The following is a 13,551-nucleotide window of genomic DNA, read 5'->3' on the forward strand; positions in this document are numbered from 1 at the left end:
GCGAATTTTTGTAGTTCGCGAAAATTTTATTTTGCATAAACTTCCGCGGTCTACCGATCGGTTACCCTCCACCCCTTGATCCGCGCGTGCTCGACGGGGCGTAAAGGCGTAAAAACGTATTTCCGTTACAAAAGAATTCCACGGGAACTCGGTCGCGTCTGGAACGGGCCGGCCGCGGTCGGATCTCCATGCGCAACGAGCATAGTAACCGCGATAGCGTCCTTTCCTCGCTGAAACCGTTGACCAGGGTATCGTAAAGAAGTTCCGCGAAGACTCCAACGTGTCCGCGACGATACTACAACTTCTTCTATCCGCGGCGGGCAAGACAAGAAATTGAATCTATAGTTCCGCAGGAAACGCGAGGACGTCGCAACGTTTAACCACCGCCCCCCTCCGTCCCGTCGCAAACTCGTGGGGGCACCGTGTATATACGTCGCGGCCAACTTTTACCGTTTTATTTCTCGAGCTTCCTCGTTCGAAGACAATGTAGCGCGCATTTGGTCGCACCGTGAAATTGGGTTGCTTGCGACGCTTTTCCACTTCAAAGCCGTGCCGCGCAAAATATGAGATAGGTGGACGAACAATGAACGCACCGACGGTTCAATTTTGAAAAAAAAAAAAGAAAAAAGGAGAGAAAGAAAGAAGAAAAAAAAATACCTCCGCGCCACGTACGACGGAATCGAGCATTTTATTTTGCCTGGGGAAGGTTCTCGTGGCTCCTTTGTTCCGCTCGTTCTCGGCGCGTTTGATAAATGTCGGGGATCGCGCGCGCCGTGCCTTTTAACTTGCGCGTAACAATGAGAATTCCTTGCCGCGGAATCGATGAGGGGTCCTCAAAGTAAAAATCTCGACGAATCGGGATCGGATTACCGTCCGACCGTGCAATTTCCTGTTCTGCCCGTCTGGCCGGTCACCTTTTTATAGGCCCACTCTGAACGTACGCTTTTCGGTAATTATCGTCTGGTTGCAGACCTTCCTATTCTACTCGCACGACCAGTCGTCACCTTACGATGCTTCTCGTCTGGCCACATATCGACCTATACCACTTGTCGGGTCCCACAATTTAGAATTTACCTGTACTGCCTTTGTCTGACCACGGACGTTCCTTTTCCACTTGATCGAAGCTAAGATATCTCGCGTCAAAGGATGTTCTCGGTTTACGTTTCTCTGCTATTATTTCGTATTATTTACTCAAAATATACGTTCTTTATCTGCACAAAATTCAGATGTGACCTGCGCTGAATTATTTTGCGCGGCAATGTTCGTATAAATAGACAAGCAACAGCGATGGAGCAAAACGAATCGTACGCAATTCAACGATATTTAGACATCAAATATTGCGTACGCGTTAATTATTAATGGAACGAAAGAAACTTTTGGGACAACCTAATATCATTATTATTAACTCGGGGCCACTTTGGCGTGCGAACTCGTTTCAATTACACCGTCAGCACCCGACCTTAGACATACCAAACTGTATCGACCGAACCCGTAGGTGTGTTAATGCCATTAGTAGATCTAGGGTAACCGCCCCCGGGAGCTCGCGCCATCGAGGGAAAATAAAATTTTACGTTCCTCTCAATTAATTGAAATCATCGGTTCTATCGTCGATTTTAATTAATACAATCAATTTCTATCGCTGACTTTTTCAATCGGCTCCGATAAGTAGAATGTACTCTCCGCCAAAAAAAAAATATATCAGAAATTGCACAAAACGACGAACACGCGACAACGACTCATCGCTTCCTATTTATCGCACAAAATAGATCCCTGCCGTAGATCCCTACTGTTTCGCGTATTACTATAACTCCGCCTCCTTCCTACTTTACTCCTTCGAGCGGCCAGCAAACGCATTCGCTCCTACACACTGCTAACGATTAATCTTTATTATTCTTCCTTTGTTTTCACTTTCTCTCTATTTTTCATTCCACTTTTCTACCACGTTCTTTTCCTGTAATCCTCCCCCGTAGCACCTCGGCACGTTCGTTGGACCCTTTCTCTCGTTAGATGGGAACCCTTTTCTCACCGAAAACATTTGAACTGGACAGCGATGTGACTTACAAGCGATCACAAACATGGTGGCTGCTAAATTAAAATTCGAGACTGTCGAAGATAATTTCACACTGGTAGCGTTTCATTTTCGAACCCCTCGAAATTCACGAACCCTATCCAAATTTATTTTCACTATCGCCTTGATAGCTGCGATTTGGACAGCGATGTAAGTGATCGGAAACATGGCGGCTGCTAAATTCAAATTCGAGAGCGTCGAAGATAATTTCACACTGGTAGCGTTTCATTTTCGAACCCCTCGAAATTCACGAGTCCTATCCAAATTCATTTTCACTATCGCCTCGATAGGTAAATATACCCTTTTAGGTAGCTTGTACCTCCCATTGGACCACGAAGAGCAGCCAGGCACTCGCCCAGCTCGGACAACAACAGAAAGATTGCAAACACGGTCAATTTTCAATTTGCCATCGACGCTATTGGAAAGGGAGATTCGACGTAAGAAACACAGATTGCAACCGTGGACCGCGCACAATGGTCGAACTGAAAATCGTTATGAAACTTCCTGTATCGGTACTCGTATCGACAGCGATGCCCGTTAACGATTAGAGGCGATAGCTGGAGATCAGAGGAAGAGGTAAGACGGTCCCGCTCGGCGAGATAAGATTCGGGTTGTTTCGTATCGATGCAAGCCGGTCCGACCGGAGGGCATCGAATCGCTCAATTACCGGGCCCGGGTATGAACCGTGGAACGGAGTAAAGGAAATGGGGAAAATCGAGCAACCCCGTGCTGGAAGTCGATCGTTCTCTCTCGCGCGCCTCGCACTCGACCGAATCGATCGTTTTCTCCTCGATTCCCAGCCCTGCCGCCCCTTGGAGCCGCGGCGGCGACTCTCGCGTATTCCCTGTACGCGATGCAATTCCAAGATGGAGCCGGCTCAAAAGAAACGCAACCTCGGATCAAGGGCCGATCGAGGAATTGGGAAAACGTGTTTACTTCCTCGGCACTTCGGACGCCTTGGAGATCGGCCCGATACCTGGCGGCCATTCGCCGATCCCAGAGCTGATTAAAATAAGGGAACGGGGTTAAACCTGCGACGACTATTTCTGTCTCTCCCTTTGTGACATCGCTTCGTTGTATAATGCTAGTTTTTATTTTTCTTCCATTTAAACGTCGTTCGTTGATATAGTTTTATATTAAAAAAAAAATTTTGTTTTTCTTTTCGGGCGAACAAGGAAACGAAATTATTTTCCAAACAGCTTAATATTTAGTTTCACAACCATATCAGAATTCACGAATCCTATTCAGGCTTCTTTTTTTTAGCGCCTGATCTTCAGAATGAAATTTTTCCATTCCTTAGTGAAAATCCCTGTCACCCATATATTCTTTTTCTTAGGTGACGAATAAAACGAAATCACTAATCGGACAATGTCGTACGTAGCTTCGAAGCAAATTCAGCGAGATAGTTGTGAATTCAAGTTGTGAATTCAAGTTGCGAATTCAAGTTGGGAATTCAATCTTCCACGTGCATGTATAAATATATCAAGTTTCGAGGCGTTATGTTTAATACTTTCGCAGCAAGAAAGTAAAATTGTGAAAATTGCCTGGAGACTGGTACGAAATGAAAGAGTGGCAGCCTCGAGTGCTCGTGAACCCGAAGGTTGTTTTACTCGAAAGTAGAAAGGGGCCATTACATGATTCATCAATCGTGCGGCACATTGTATTCCGAAAATCGTTCGACGAGTACCTGGCTGTACTGCGTTACATTCAACCGGTACTTTCCGTCGAGGGCCAGCTCAGGTGGGAAGGAATAGGAACAATTTCTGAGCCAGACCACCGACAGCCGTGCAGGCCTCTCCCGGTTAAGTGCCCTCTAATGATCGCTCACATTTGTCGAATTTAATTCCAGCCACTCGATTCCTAAATGCCGTCGGCCTGAGACGAGAACCGGCTACCTTTCGATCGATTCGAATACGTAATATACAGCGCTCCGCGAAAGTCTTCCTCCGCCGTGTTCAGACTTTATCCACCGCACTTAGGTTGACTGTCGATATAAAATAATTATAGTCGATATAAAAAAAATTTTGTTTACGCCACCATATAGAGTATCATCGATATTTATTGAAATATGCGTCTGTCGCACTTCATCGTGGACACCCTGTGTAAGACGATATGTAACCAAGATAGACGGCTGGGTTTTAAAAACTCTCGAGGAATTCAGTAAATAAAAGGTTAAAAAAGAATTTCCTACGTCAGCATACGTTGATCCAGGCTGACATCAATTATTCCATATCGTTACCGGTTACACCGAAAGTCTAATCTGTTTACAAAAACGTAAGTAGACAACCAAGCGACGCAGCGAATAAATTCCAGAAGCTAAACATTGGAAGCTAAACAATCGAAAAGTCTATAAATAGCCTCCGAGTAGATAAATATCGATCAAATAAAATACACAAGCTGAATCAAAATTCTCTCTTCAAAAAATGTAAAAGATTTAATATAGAGCAGCTTTGGACTTTTGCACGGTACTGAACGTAAATTAATTAGAACCACGCGCCTAAACACGATACAAGGAAATAAACTAAACGCACAGGATAAAATAGAAACGCAAACTGAAAAGTGGGAGGCCAAGGGTTGTCGCAGAAATCTAAAGCCATTCTCGCGGCCGTTTATGTTCTTTTCTCGGCGAAGCACGCCCTTTAGAAGCCGCGACTTGACGTAGGATGAAATGTGCAATGTTCGATACGACTGTTTCAACGATCATTGTAAAGTGTCTGGGGATGTACCGAGATGTAGGACGCGGTCGTGTCGTAGCAACACGCGGCTGCAATAAAACATGGCGTACTGTAGATTTCATGAACGACAGCTTGGAACGTGCGTTTAGCGAAAACTTGGAAGGATTCTCGAGATCTCCCGCTGACGAATATTTTTCAAACTTCTCTTAACTCTCTATTTTTAAATTTATGTTATTTTTCAGCAGGCTACTTGCCGAGGCATTCACTATGACAATTCAGGCAGGGTCGAATAATCCCATAGAGGTCGAATAATCTTATTGCATAAGACTCGTGGAATTTTTTATTTTATCTTTCACATTTTAATTTTTCTCTTTACCCTTTCATTGATATATATTTCAATTTTTGTAGAGTACGCGTAATGGAAATATGAAAAGCTCAACTTCGGATGAGAATCAGAATTTGTTCCGAACGAACAGACTGCATAATTCACGCATTTATGATACGAACCAACGTAATAAACGGATGCAAAGCATAATTAAAGTGTACACAGAATGAAGTAACGATATCATTACATCGACTGCGGAATATATTCAACGTACATTACGTACGCGTCTTTTATGTATACATTCCGTAATATTGTACGTTATAAACGCAGAAAATCCGCAGTCCACTAATAACCGATCCGTACATCGTTTTCTCTGTTTACTATTTTTCCTGCTTCGTCCGAGCGTTCTTCCAAGAATGACACCGTTGCCAAAATTGCCGCCATCTTTTCGAACATTACCGTTGCCACAGGGGCCATTACTTCTCCTTACGATCGAGCCGAGATTTGCCGAACGATAGACTCGCTGCGTCTACCGGGGAACGTATCGATAGAATTTTGAAGACGTTTCGAAAATTCGGTAGAATAAACCTGTTGTAACGGGCCGAGCAAACGAACTGATAGCGAGCAGGATAGATCCAATCTCTTGCGTCGTTTATGCTTGAATAAGTTCCCTTGCACCGAACCCTTCTAACCGAATATTTTCTTTCCAACTCGAACCCTCCCTGCACCAGCATGGACTTTGTATCAACGAAACCTGATTCACGGAAACACCGCGTTTAAACGGAATCGAAGAGGGAAGGAGTAAGAAGAGTCTTTGGTTTTACGAAAGGTTCGGACTAGGATGGAAGGGGTCCTCTAAAAATTAACCCTTTGCACTCGAGAGGTCACCACCAGGCTTTCTTTAAGTTCAATCTCTTTGGAACTCGAAGCGTCGATAAAATGATTGTCGTTGAGGCAAAGGTGACCTGATTCGCGAATCTCAAATTAAGGATCTCATTTTCGAGGTCGATATAATCATTCCTGGCAATAGGATGCTAAGAAAGCATCTCGTGTTGCTGATAGATGCCAGAAAACAAAGCGTCGAGCGCAAAGGGTTGACGAACTCCGTAAGTAGAATTGGCGAAAAATGGTCAGACGTGAACGAGTCGAATTGTGCCCCAGAAAATATTAACCGAATCCACGAAAATCCGTAATATGTTACAGGACTTTTTATTATTATTTAAAGCTTTGCTTCGATTGCTCCATAGATACAAGATGAGACCAACGAAACTTCCAAACTGCCTGATTCGACTATTTTAGGAAAACTGACACCTCTTTTTCTCTTAAAACTCTTAAGATCTTAAAACTCGCTATTTTAATTTTAAATGCTAGCAAACTACGTAACACAGAAAAATATTAATACATCGCGATGCGAATCAATTTCAAAAATTGAGAATTTCGTGGTAATTTACACGTAAAATGAAATTAATTAAAATTCGTAAATTATTAAACCAGAATAATGGAACATATTGTATGAAATTTACACGTACGTTATATCGTACACGCCGCTATATATCGAAATGTATTTTATCATTCTATTCCGATAATTTATTAATTGTAATTAATTTCACTCCTCGTATAAATTTCATCGGTATCCTCGATGATTAAAAATTCAATGATGTAGTACTTTAATAACCAATAAATTATCATTAATCTCACTTTGCATATTAATCTCAAGTGTCGCGTGACGAAAATCACTCGATACCCATCAAGAACCGAATGGCGCCAAGTGGCTCGTGCATCACATCCGAATTTTTGGATTTTCTGATAATCGAATTCTTCGAATATGAAGCGAAACAAAGACCAACGAGCGTATGTTTTAAAACTTCATTAAAAAAAAAAAGAAAAAAGAAATTTACATCAATTTATGAGTATATAATACTTCATTCGTAAGATTTCCTTTAGATTTTATAATTATTGGAACTCTTCTAACCATTAAATTAACTAAATTAAGTAAATTAATTAATTAATTAACTAAAAGTACTTTACTGGAAATTTGATGTTTTCTAATTCGTACGGAGCAATGAACTAACTTGTTTTTACGTTACAAACTCTACTGTAAATGGTTCGTCGTAAGAATCGTACAAATACTTATTGCTTCTATACTTTTACCCGCTTTTCACATTTTTTTGTTAATTTCATAAATTATATCAACTAGTAAATGTTGTTTGGACTATATCTATCTTAAAGACTTCTGAGAATATGTAAAACGTCATTGACTATAAAAAAGGAACTTAAGAAACTACAGTTTCACAGAAAAGTTTTTTGAGAAATTGCTCGGTGTACGAATACATTCTACACCCAGGGATATCTCGAGGGATATGGAATTTTTAAATGGAAAATCCAGGGTGGTCAACTTTTGACCAAAAACGTTCCCTTTGTTAGTAACGATAGGGGAAACGCGATGAAACGAAAGAAAGAATCTTCTCGTCCGAGTCTCGTCGAGACGGATGTAAACAAACAGCAGACACCGATTCATCCCCGAAGTTTCCTTCGTAATACGTCTCAACCGAAGCCACGTAACGTTCGCAACCAACATTCCCTCCTATTATTCTCAATTCCGAATAGAACCGCGCAGAATTTTATTCGAACGATGAACGCCAAACGGAAACAACGCCGCAGCAATTAATTTGCCCACGTTCCCTCGATCGAACAGTTATTTAGAATAATCATTCATCCATTAAACGTAAAATATCATTTCGTTTCATCATTCTCCAATTTCCGCCAAACGAATAACTCGTCGAGTGCTGGCTATCTTTCGTTCGATATTCGGAATTCGTGCCCGGTGGGACAAGTTGCTTAAATTGGATTCGCTTTGGACGCTTATCTTTAATTGCGATATTTCTACCGAATTCGAAAACATTTTTACCGATTATCTTTACGAGTACGTTCGCTATTCGTTCTCCGGATCGTACCGCACGCGAGGCGATAAAAACAGAAATACCTTTCGTTTTCTTTTTAAAGAAATTGGAGACTACTAGGATAGGTTGGCAAAATGGAAGGAGTTCGAAAGGAGATTTCTCGAATTGCGATCATTCCAACGAACCAAAAACCTATCTACCAATTATCATTCCGTGTGTATCGGGCTCTGGTACACCGACGCGAGCCACCCTAAAGAATTTCGCCCATCAACGACACCGAAGTTCCTCGTTTCTCATCGGCCGCCCTGCGCGGACTCTCACCCTTTCGGCGAGAGCAATCGCGATATCGCTGAGAGGAAACCGACGATCGCGGCGGATAATCGCGGTGGCGGACGCGCAAAACAGGATCTCTATATATCGAGGCTGGAAGGATCTTCGGCTAGCGAGTACTTGTTTCTTTTTTTTTTCCTTTTTTTTCTCTGTCCCTCGGTTCGCAGTTGCGCAATCTTCCCCGGGGGTGCTTTGAACGCTCGCGATCCGGTTGTTACACCGTTCCACACGGCCCCCTCCCTGCCCCGCGACCGCCTCAACACACACGGAACAGATACATCCCCTCGACCTCGAGGGTAGTCGGCCGATCGCGTCAGAAATTCCTTTTTCCGAACCGACCGCCTCCCACTCCTCGCTGCGAGTGTGTTTACTCGCGTGTACCGAGTTCGGACGGCGTCGCACGTTCTCCGACAAACAGATCGATCTTCTCGCCCGGCACAGAGCCGATTTCGTCCAGGAACCGATCCCCAGGTGGCCCCGGTCCGGGCGAGTCGAAGGTTAAACCGGCTTACCACCTGGGAAACGCTCCACCGCCGACGACCGGGGACAACTGGCGTCTTCCCATCGAGAGGTAGATATACTCGTAGTCCGACAAGGCTAATCAGGGCGATCGCCCTGATTGTATTAATAAGGAAAGAACATTGTCACTGGAGCGAATCGAACTTGAGCTAGGTGAATTTTTCCTGGGTGATCTACCATTCCGAGTTTAGGATAATCACTGATATTCGAAAGTAAAATTGAGATTCCGTAGCGTATTACGAATACGTGAAACGAATCAAAGAAATCGCTTTAATTTCCTCGGTCTACCTATCCGTGTCCAAAGAGTGTTTTGTTCGCAAGAGATCCGTACTGGACGCAGCGTCGTCTAAGGGTTCCTCCACACGAACACGCGGGAGCTCGCGAAACACCTACCCGATTAATGCGGCGGATCTCTTATTCTCCGTAAAACTCTCGCCTCTACAAGCGTCGACCCTTCGACCGTTACGACCCTTCGACCTTCTCTGAACTACGCCAAGGCGCACGTTGTCCTGTAATTCCTAATCGTGTACCAAATGCTTTCGCGCGTTCGTCTTCGGTTCTCAGTCGTCGCTGATCGTCGAACGACGCTGTCGGGAGAACTTCACCGGTGTAAAAAGATTCGAGGTACTTACATGTCCAAGGATCGGCCACGTTGAACGACCGGCCTAGGTACTCAGGACTCGTCGCCCCTGCGAGGACAGCCTTGGTGAGCCGCTGCGAGGCGCGTGTGTGTCCTTAGACCCGGCGTGACTGCGGCTCCGTGATCTCGGGAGTCACAGAGGCCTCCTCTGACGGGCGTCGCTCCTTCCGATCGTCATCTTGCCGTCACTGGTCGCGTATCACAAGCACAACTTTTACGATATTCGATACGGTCGTTCCCCGCCGTGATTCCACGCAGAGTACGTATCTGCCGTGCGAGTCCGGGGTTCGTATCGCGACGAGCCGCCTCTCTTTCTCTCTCCCTCCGTTACACCTTGTCACTGGGGATGATCAACCCCTTGTGTCTGTCTCCGGTCTGTCGAGGGCGAGACGAGAGAAAACAGACGGAAGGGCGGCGTGAACGCGACGAAAGCCAGCGCGACGCGGTTCCGGGGGCGCTCCAGGAAGGATGGACGACACACCGAGCGAGTTAGCGGGGATGGTCCGCGGACGATCGAGCCAACAGTCTGATTGAAACACGCAGCCACTCGACGCGACGAGAACGGAACCGCTGGACGAACCGACCGAGCGAACGTACGGACGAACGAGGCGGCTGAAAGCACAGGGGAAGGAGTAGGAGTGCGAAGAACGACGGAGAAGAGGGGTGTACGAGGCGACGGTGGGTGGGGGAAGCGATTCGAGGGTGTAGGGTTGAGCGAGGGTGGCTCGCAGGCCCGGTGGTTGTGCTTGGTCGTGCTTGCTTCGCTTGCCTGTCTGGCTGTCCGTGCCTGTTCGCTCGCCTGCTTGCCTGCTGATCTACCTGGCTGCTTGCTATACCAGCTAGCTCGCTTTTACTCGCCTCCGCCTCTGCCTCTGCCTCTGCCTCTGCCTCTGCCTCTACCTCTGCCTCTGCCTGTGCCTGTGCCTCGACCCTCTGTCTCCGCTTCTGCCTCTGTCTCTTTGGCTGCGCAGGACCCGCCGCGACCCGGCCAAACCCAGACCCAGCGTGTAGGTACCGCGGGCTCGCGTTCGAGGTAGCTCCAGCCACCCCAGCTGCTTCATCCCCTCCAACGACGAACCCCTTCGGGACAGTGCCGTGCCGAGACGCCTCAGCGCCCGCTTGCCAAAACGATGCCACCTATGCCGAACAAATCGGACAGATTTATCAGAAACCATCCCTCCGTGCGAACTTTTTCGGGGGACTCGTCTTCTTATTATTGGGAACGCAATCGTATTTTTCAAGAATTTTGTATCTTGTACCGGATAATTTTGTATTTTCGTGGTAACGGTATGGGACCTGTTCGGGGGAGCTTAGAATGAATGTTTACGAATCGTATCGTGTACCTGATCGTAGAACTACTCTAGTAGGACGAGCAGATGTCAGGCTTGCTGTTAAAAACATCCGGAGTCGTTTCTTGAAAATCATTCTGGAACGTTGCGACTGAAACATAAGATATTTGATTGGGTTAAATTGTAGAACGTTACTTCAATGAAAAATCAAAGTAACGCATCTTGGAACGTGTAAACAAAGTTTGACCGTTTATAAACGTTCTACCACCCACCTTCTACCCACCTCGCGTTCGACGAAATCGGAGATGAAATTATAACGTGTACAGAAAATCCGGATTGCGATCGTTGAGAGTTCGAAATATGAACGACGTTCCTCAATTTGCAGGATTTCAGTCGTAATCGTCGGAGATTAACGCAATGGGTAGTCCAGTAATTATTGTCACCGAAATTATTTCCAAAACTAGAGCAATTAGAGGACTTCTCTGGAATAAAAGTTGCGCGATTAAACAGAGGCGACGGGAACGATGCGGTGACGTAGTCGATTCCGCGACACGAACATGATCTCTGTTACGTTTCGAATGAAATACTGTTAGGTCTGTCGCAAACTACTGTCCACGCGGCAAGGCGTGTATCGTTCCTTTTTTCTTTTCACAGAAACTACAGAGAGTTCAACTTTGAATATACAAATATGGACACTCCGAGATAGATTTGAGGAAATTTGTGTTGGAAAGTATTGGAAAATAGCGTCCGCATCGAGCACGCTTACCGTATCTCCTCCAAGTGTGTTTGCGTAGCTGATCCGCTGTGCAACCTGGGACCGGCTGGTCTGAAACCGAAAAAATAAAAATACGTCTATTACGTAAAGGGTGTCGCCACAATGTACCGTCACCATCTTCGAATGTTTTCGAGTTTCTCGTTAAAGATGGAAGACCGAAGGTTTTAAACGCGAAGCCTTTCGTTCGCGAGCGTTCGAATGCTCTCGTGATTCGCTTGTGCGAACAAAAACAAAACAAAAAAATGTAAAGAAAAATGAAAAGCGACGAGGTATCAGGACGTTGGAAATCCCCGAGACGCCCGAACGACTGAAAAATAAACGTCGCAGCGAAACTTCCACGTTGTCGTTTAATCGTCGCGACGTTTTTGAATTTCGAGAATTCAAGCCAGAACGAACTCGGTGCTCCGAGACTCTCGAGAAACTCGTGACGAAGATGCAGGAAACGATTAACGACGACGAAACTGTGATAGGTTCGCATCCCTCTCCCCCATCCCTCCCCCCGTCTGCTACGGAGGGTGGAATATTAGTAAAATTTTATTTCTAGCACGCGAAAACCAGCTATTACCCACTCGTGGAAGAAAAACGCGGGACTGCTCGGCTCGAGAAGAAGAAAAGCAACCCGAAGACACTGCTCGCCCTACTTTCTCGCCTCTTATCCCCCTGGTTGCTTCTTGTTTCCCGCCAGCTTCGCAAATGGCTCTCCTCGAATGGCCTGCAATCAAATATACCATACATAAATGGACCGTCCATCCTTGCTCGGGACGTTTTAGGTAGAAACGGGATCAAGTTCAATTTATACTCACGGATCCCGGTCGGTTTCCACGCCGGGCTCTCCGTTCTCTGGGCCTCGAACGCCTATAAAACGCGGAATTATAATGCAAACATCGAAACCGATGTATAGGTAAAATTGTAAAGTGTATTCCCTCTTACCTCCGATAAGGAATCGTGTATAATGGCTCGTCCCATCGACGTTTCGAGGTGGTACAACAACCCTGTTGGGGAAACGGGAAAAATACAATTCCACGTTGCACGGGTGTCGAACCTGGAACAAAAACGGAGACAAGAAGCGGTGATAATTCCTGACGAATAGCTTAAACAGTCGCGGTTTATTCCCGCGTTAATAGAGAAGGATACCCTGTACGAAATCACCGGACGCTCGTTCGCGATAATTTAGGAGCGGCCTGTTATTTTGTCGCGGAAACGTCGTTGGATTGATCGTCTAGTTGCTTCTTAGGCACACCTCGTGCTCGATCCAATCGCCGGTTGCGTCGTCGCGCGGGAAACGACGCGCTGCGGCGCCGGGCACAAGGAAATAATTAAAAGAGACTCGACTATCGAATATCTGTCGGACGAGTTACGTATCGCTCGCCGCGCATAAATTCTCTGCCAGGAGGAGGCAGCTTTCTTTCGCCTCTCCCCGCTCGTACCCCCTGGCCATCTGGTTGCCTTAAAGGCCCCCCCCCTTCCTTCTGGTCCCACGGTTCGTTAATTAATTAAGGAGAATAATCGTCCGCGTTTAGTCGAGAGGATAACAATTACCGATATGAAAACGACATTTCGATAAAGCCACGCGAAACGATTCGAGCGGGAGATATCGATTGCGAAGCCGCGACGGCTCGCCTCTTGAATAAGTCAGACAACAAGCCGCAAAGCTGGGCTCGCTGCCTCTGGATGCTAAGTAATTGGCGCACTTTGAGAAAAACGTTGCTTATGGAAATAAAGCTGTCGATCGAGCGGACGGACGGGTCTTGGTACGCGAAAGAGACCAGACTCGAGGATCGTACCGTTGACGAGCAAGAAGAGCGGCTCACGGGGTGGTAGGTCTTGGGTCGAATGGGTCCATGTTACAAGAGACGCTCGAGAAACACTATGGACAAAATTAAACGGAAACTAACGAACTATTCTTGACCGTGTTCGAAAAGGAGCAGGTTACTCGATTCGACGTGTATATTTTTGTTAACGATATAGAAGCGAAAGAAATTAGCTCGAGATTAAAACTATGTATAATCTCTCGCGCAGTGTGCCGTACA

At 45.8% G+C, this 13,551-nt stretch overlaps 1 protein-coding gene across 2 annotated transcripts in view; it reads right to left on the reverse strand.

Annotated features, from left to right (window-relative positions):
- LOC128877940 (uncharacterized) overlaps positions 1-13,149 on the reverse strand; it is a 68,939-nt gene extending 55,790 nt beyond the window's left edge. The window contains exons 1-5 of one of the 2 annotated variants that reach the window (XM_054125627.1): positions 12,091-13,149; positions 11,513-11,572; positions 11,030-11,228; positions 10,801-10,897; positions 9,450-10,594 (exon numbers count right to left, since the gene is read on the reverse strand). The gene's annotated coding sequence lies outside the window, so the exon portion shown is untranslated. Of the gene's footprint in view, positions 1-9,449; positions 10,595-10,800; positions 10,898-11,029; positions 11,229-11,512; positions 11,573-12,090 lie in introns of those variants that run through there. The other variant, XR_008457322.1, reaches the window with a different exon arrangement.
- Positions 13,150-13,551: the final 402 nt, after the last annotated feature.

This window comes from Hylaeus volcanicus, chromosome 6 (genome assembly GCF_026283585.1).
Source record: "Hylaeus volcanicus isolate JK05 chromosome 6, UHH_iyHylVolc1.0_haploid, whole genome shotgun sequence".
Taxonomy (NCBI): Eukaryota; Metazoa; Arthropoda; class Insecta; order Hymenoptera; family Colletidae; genus Hylaeus; species Hylaeus volcanicus.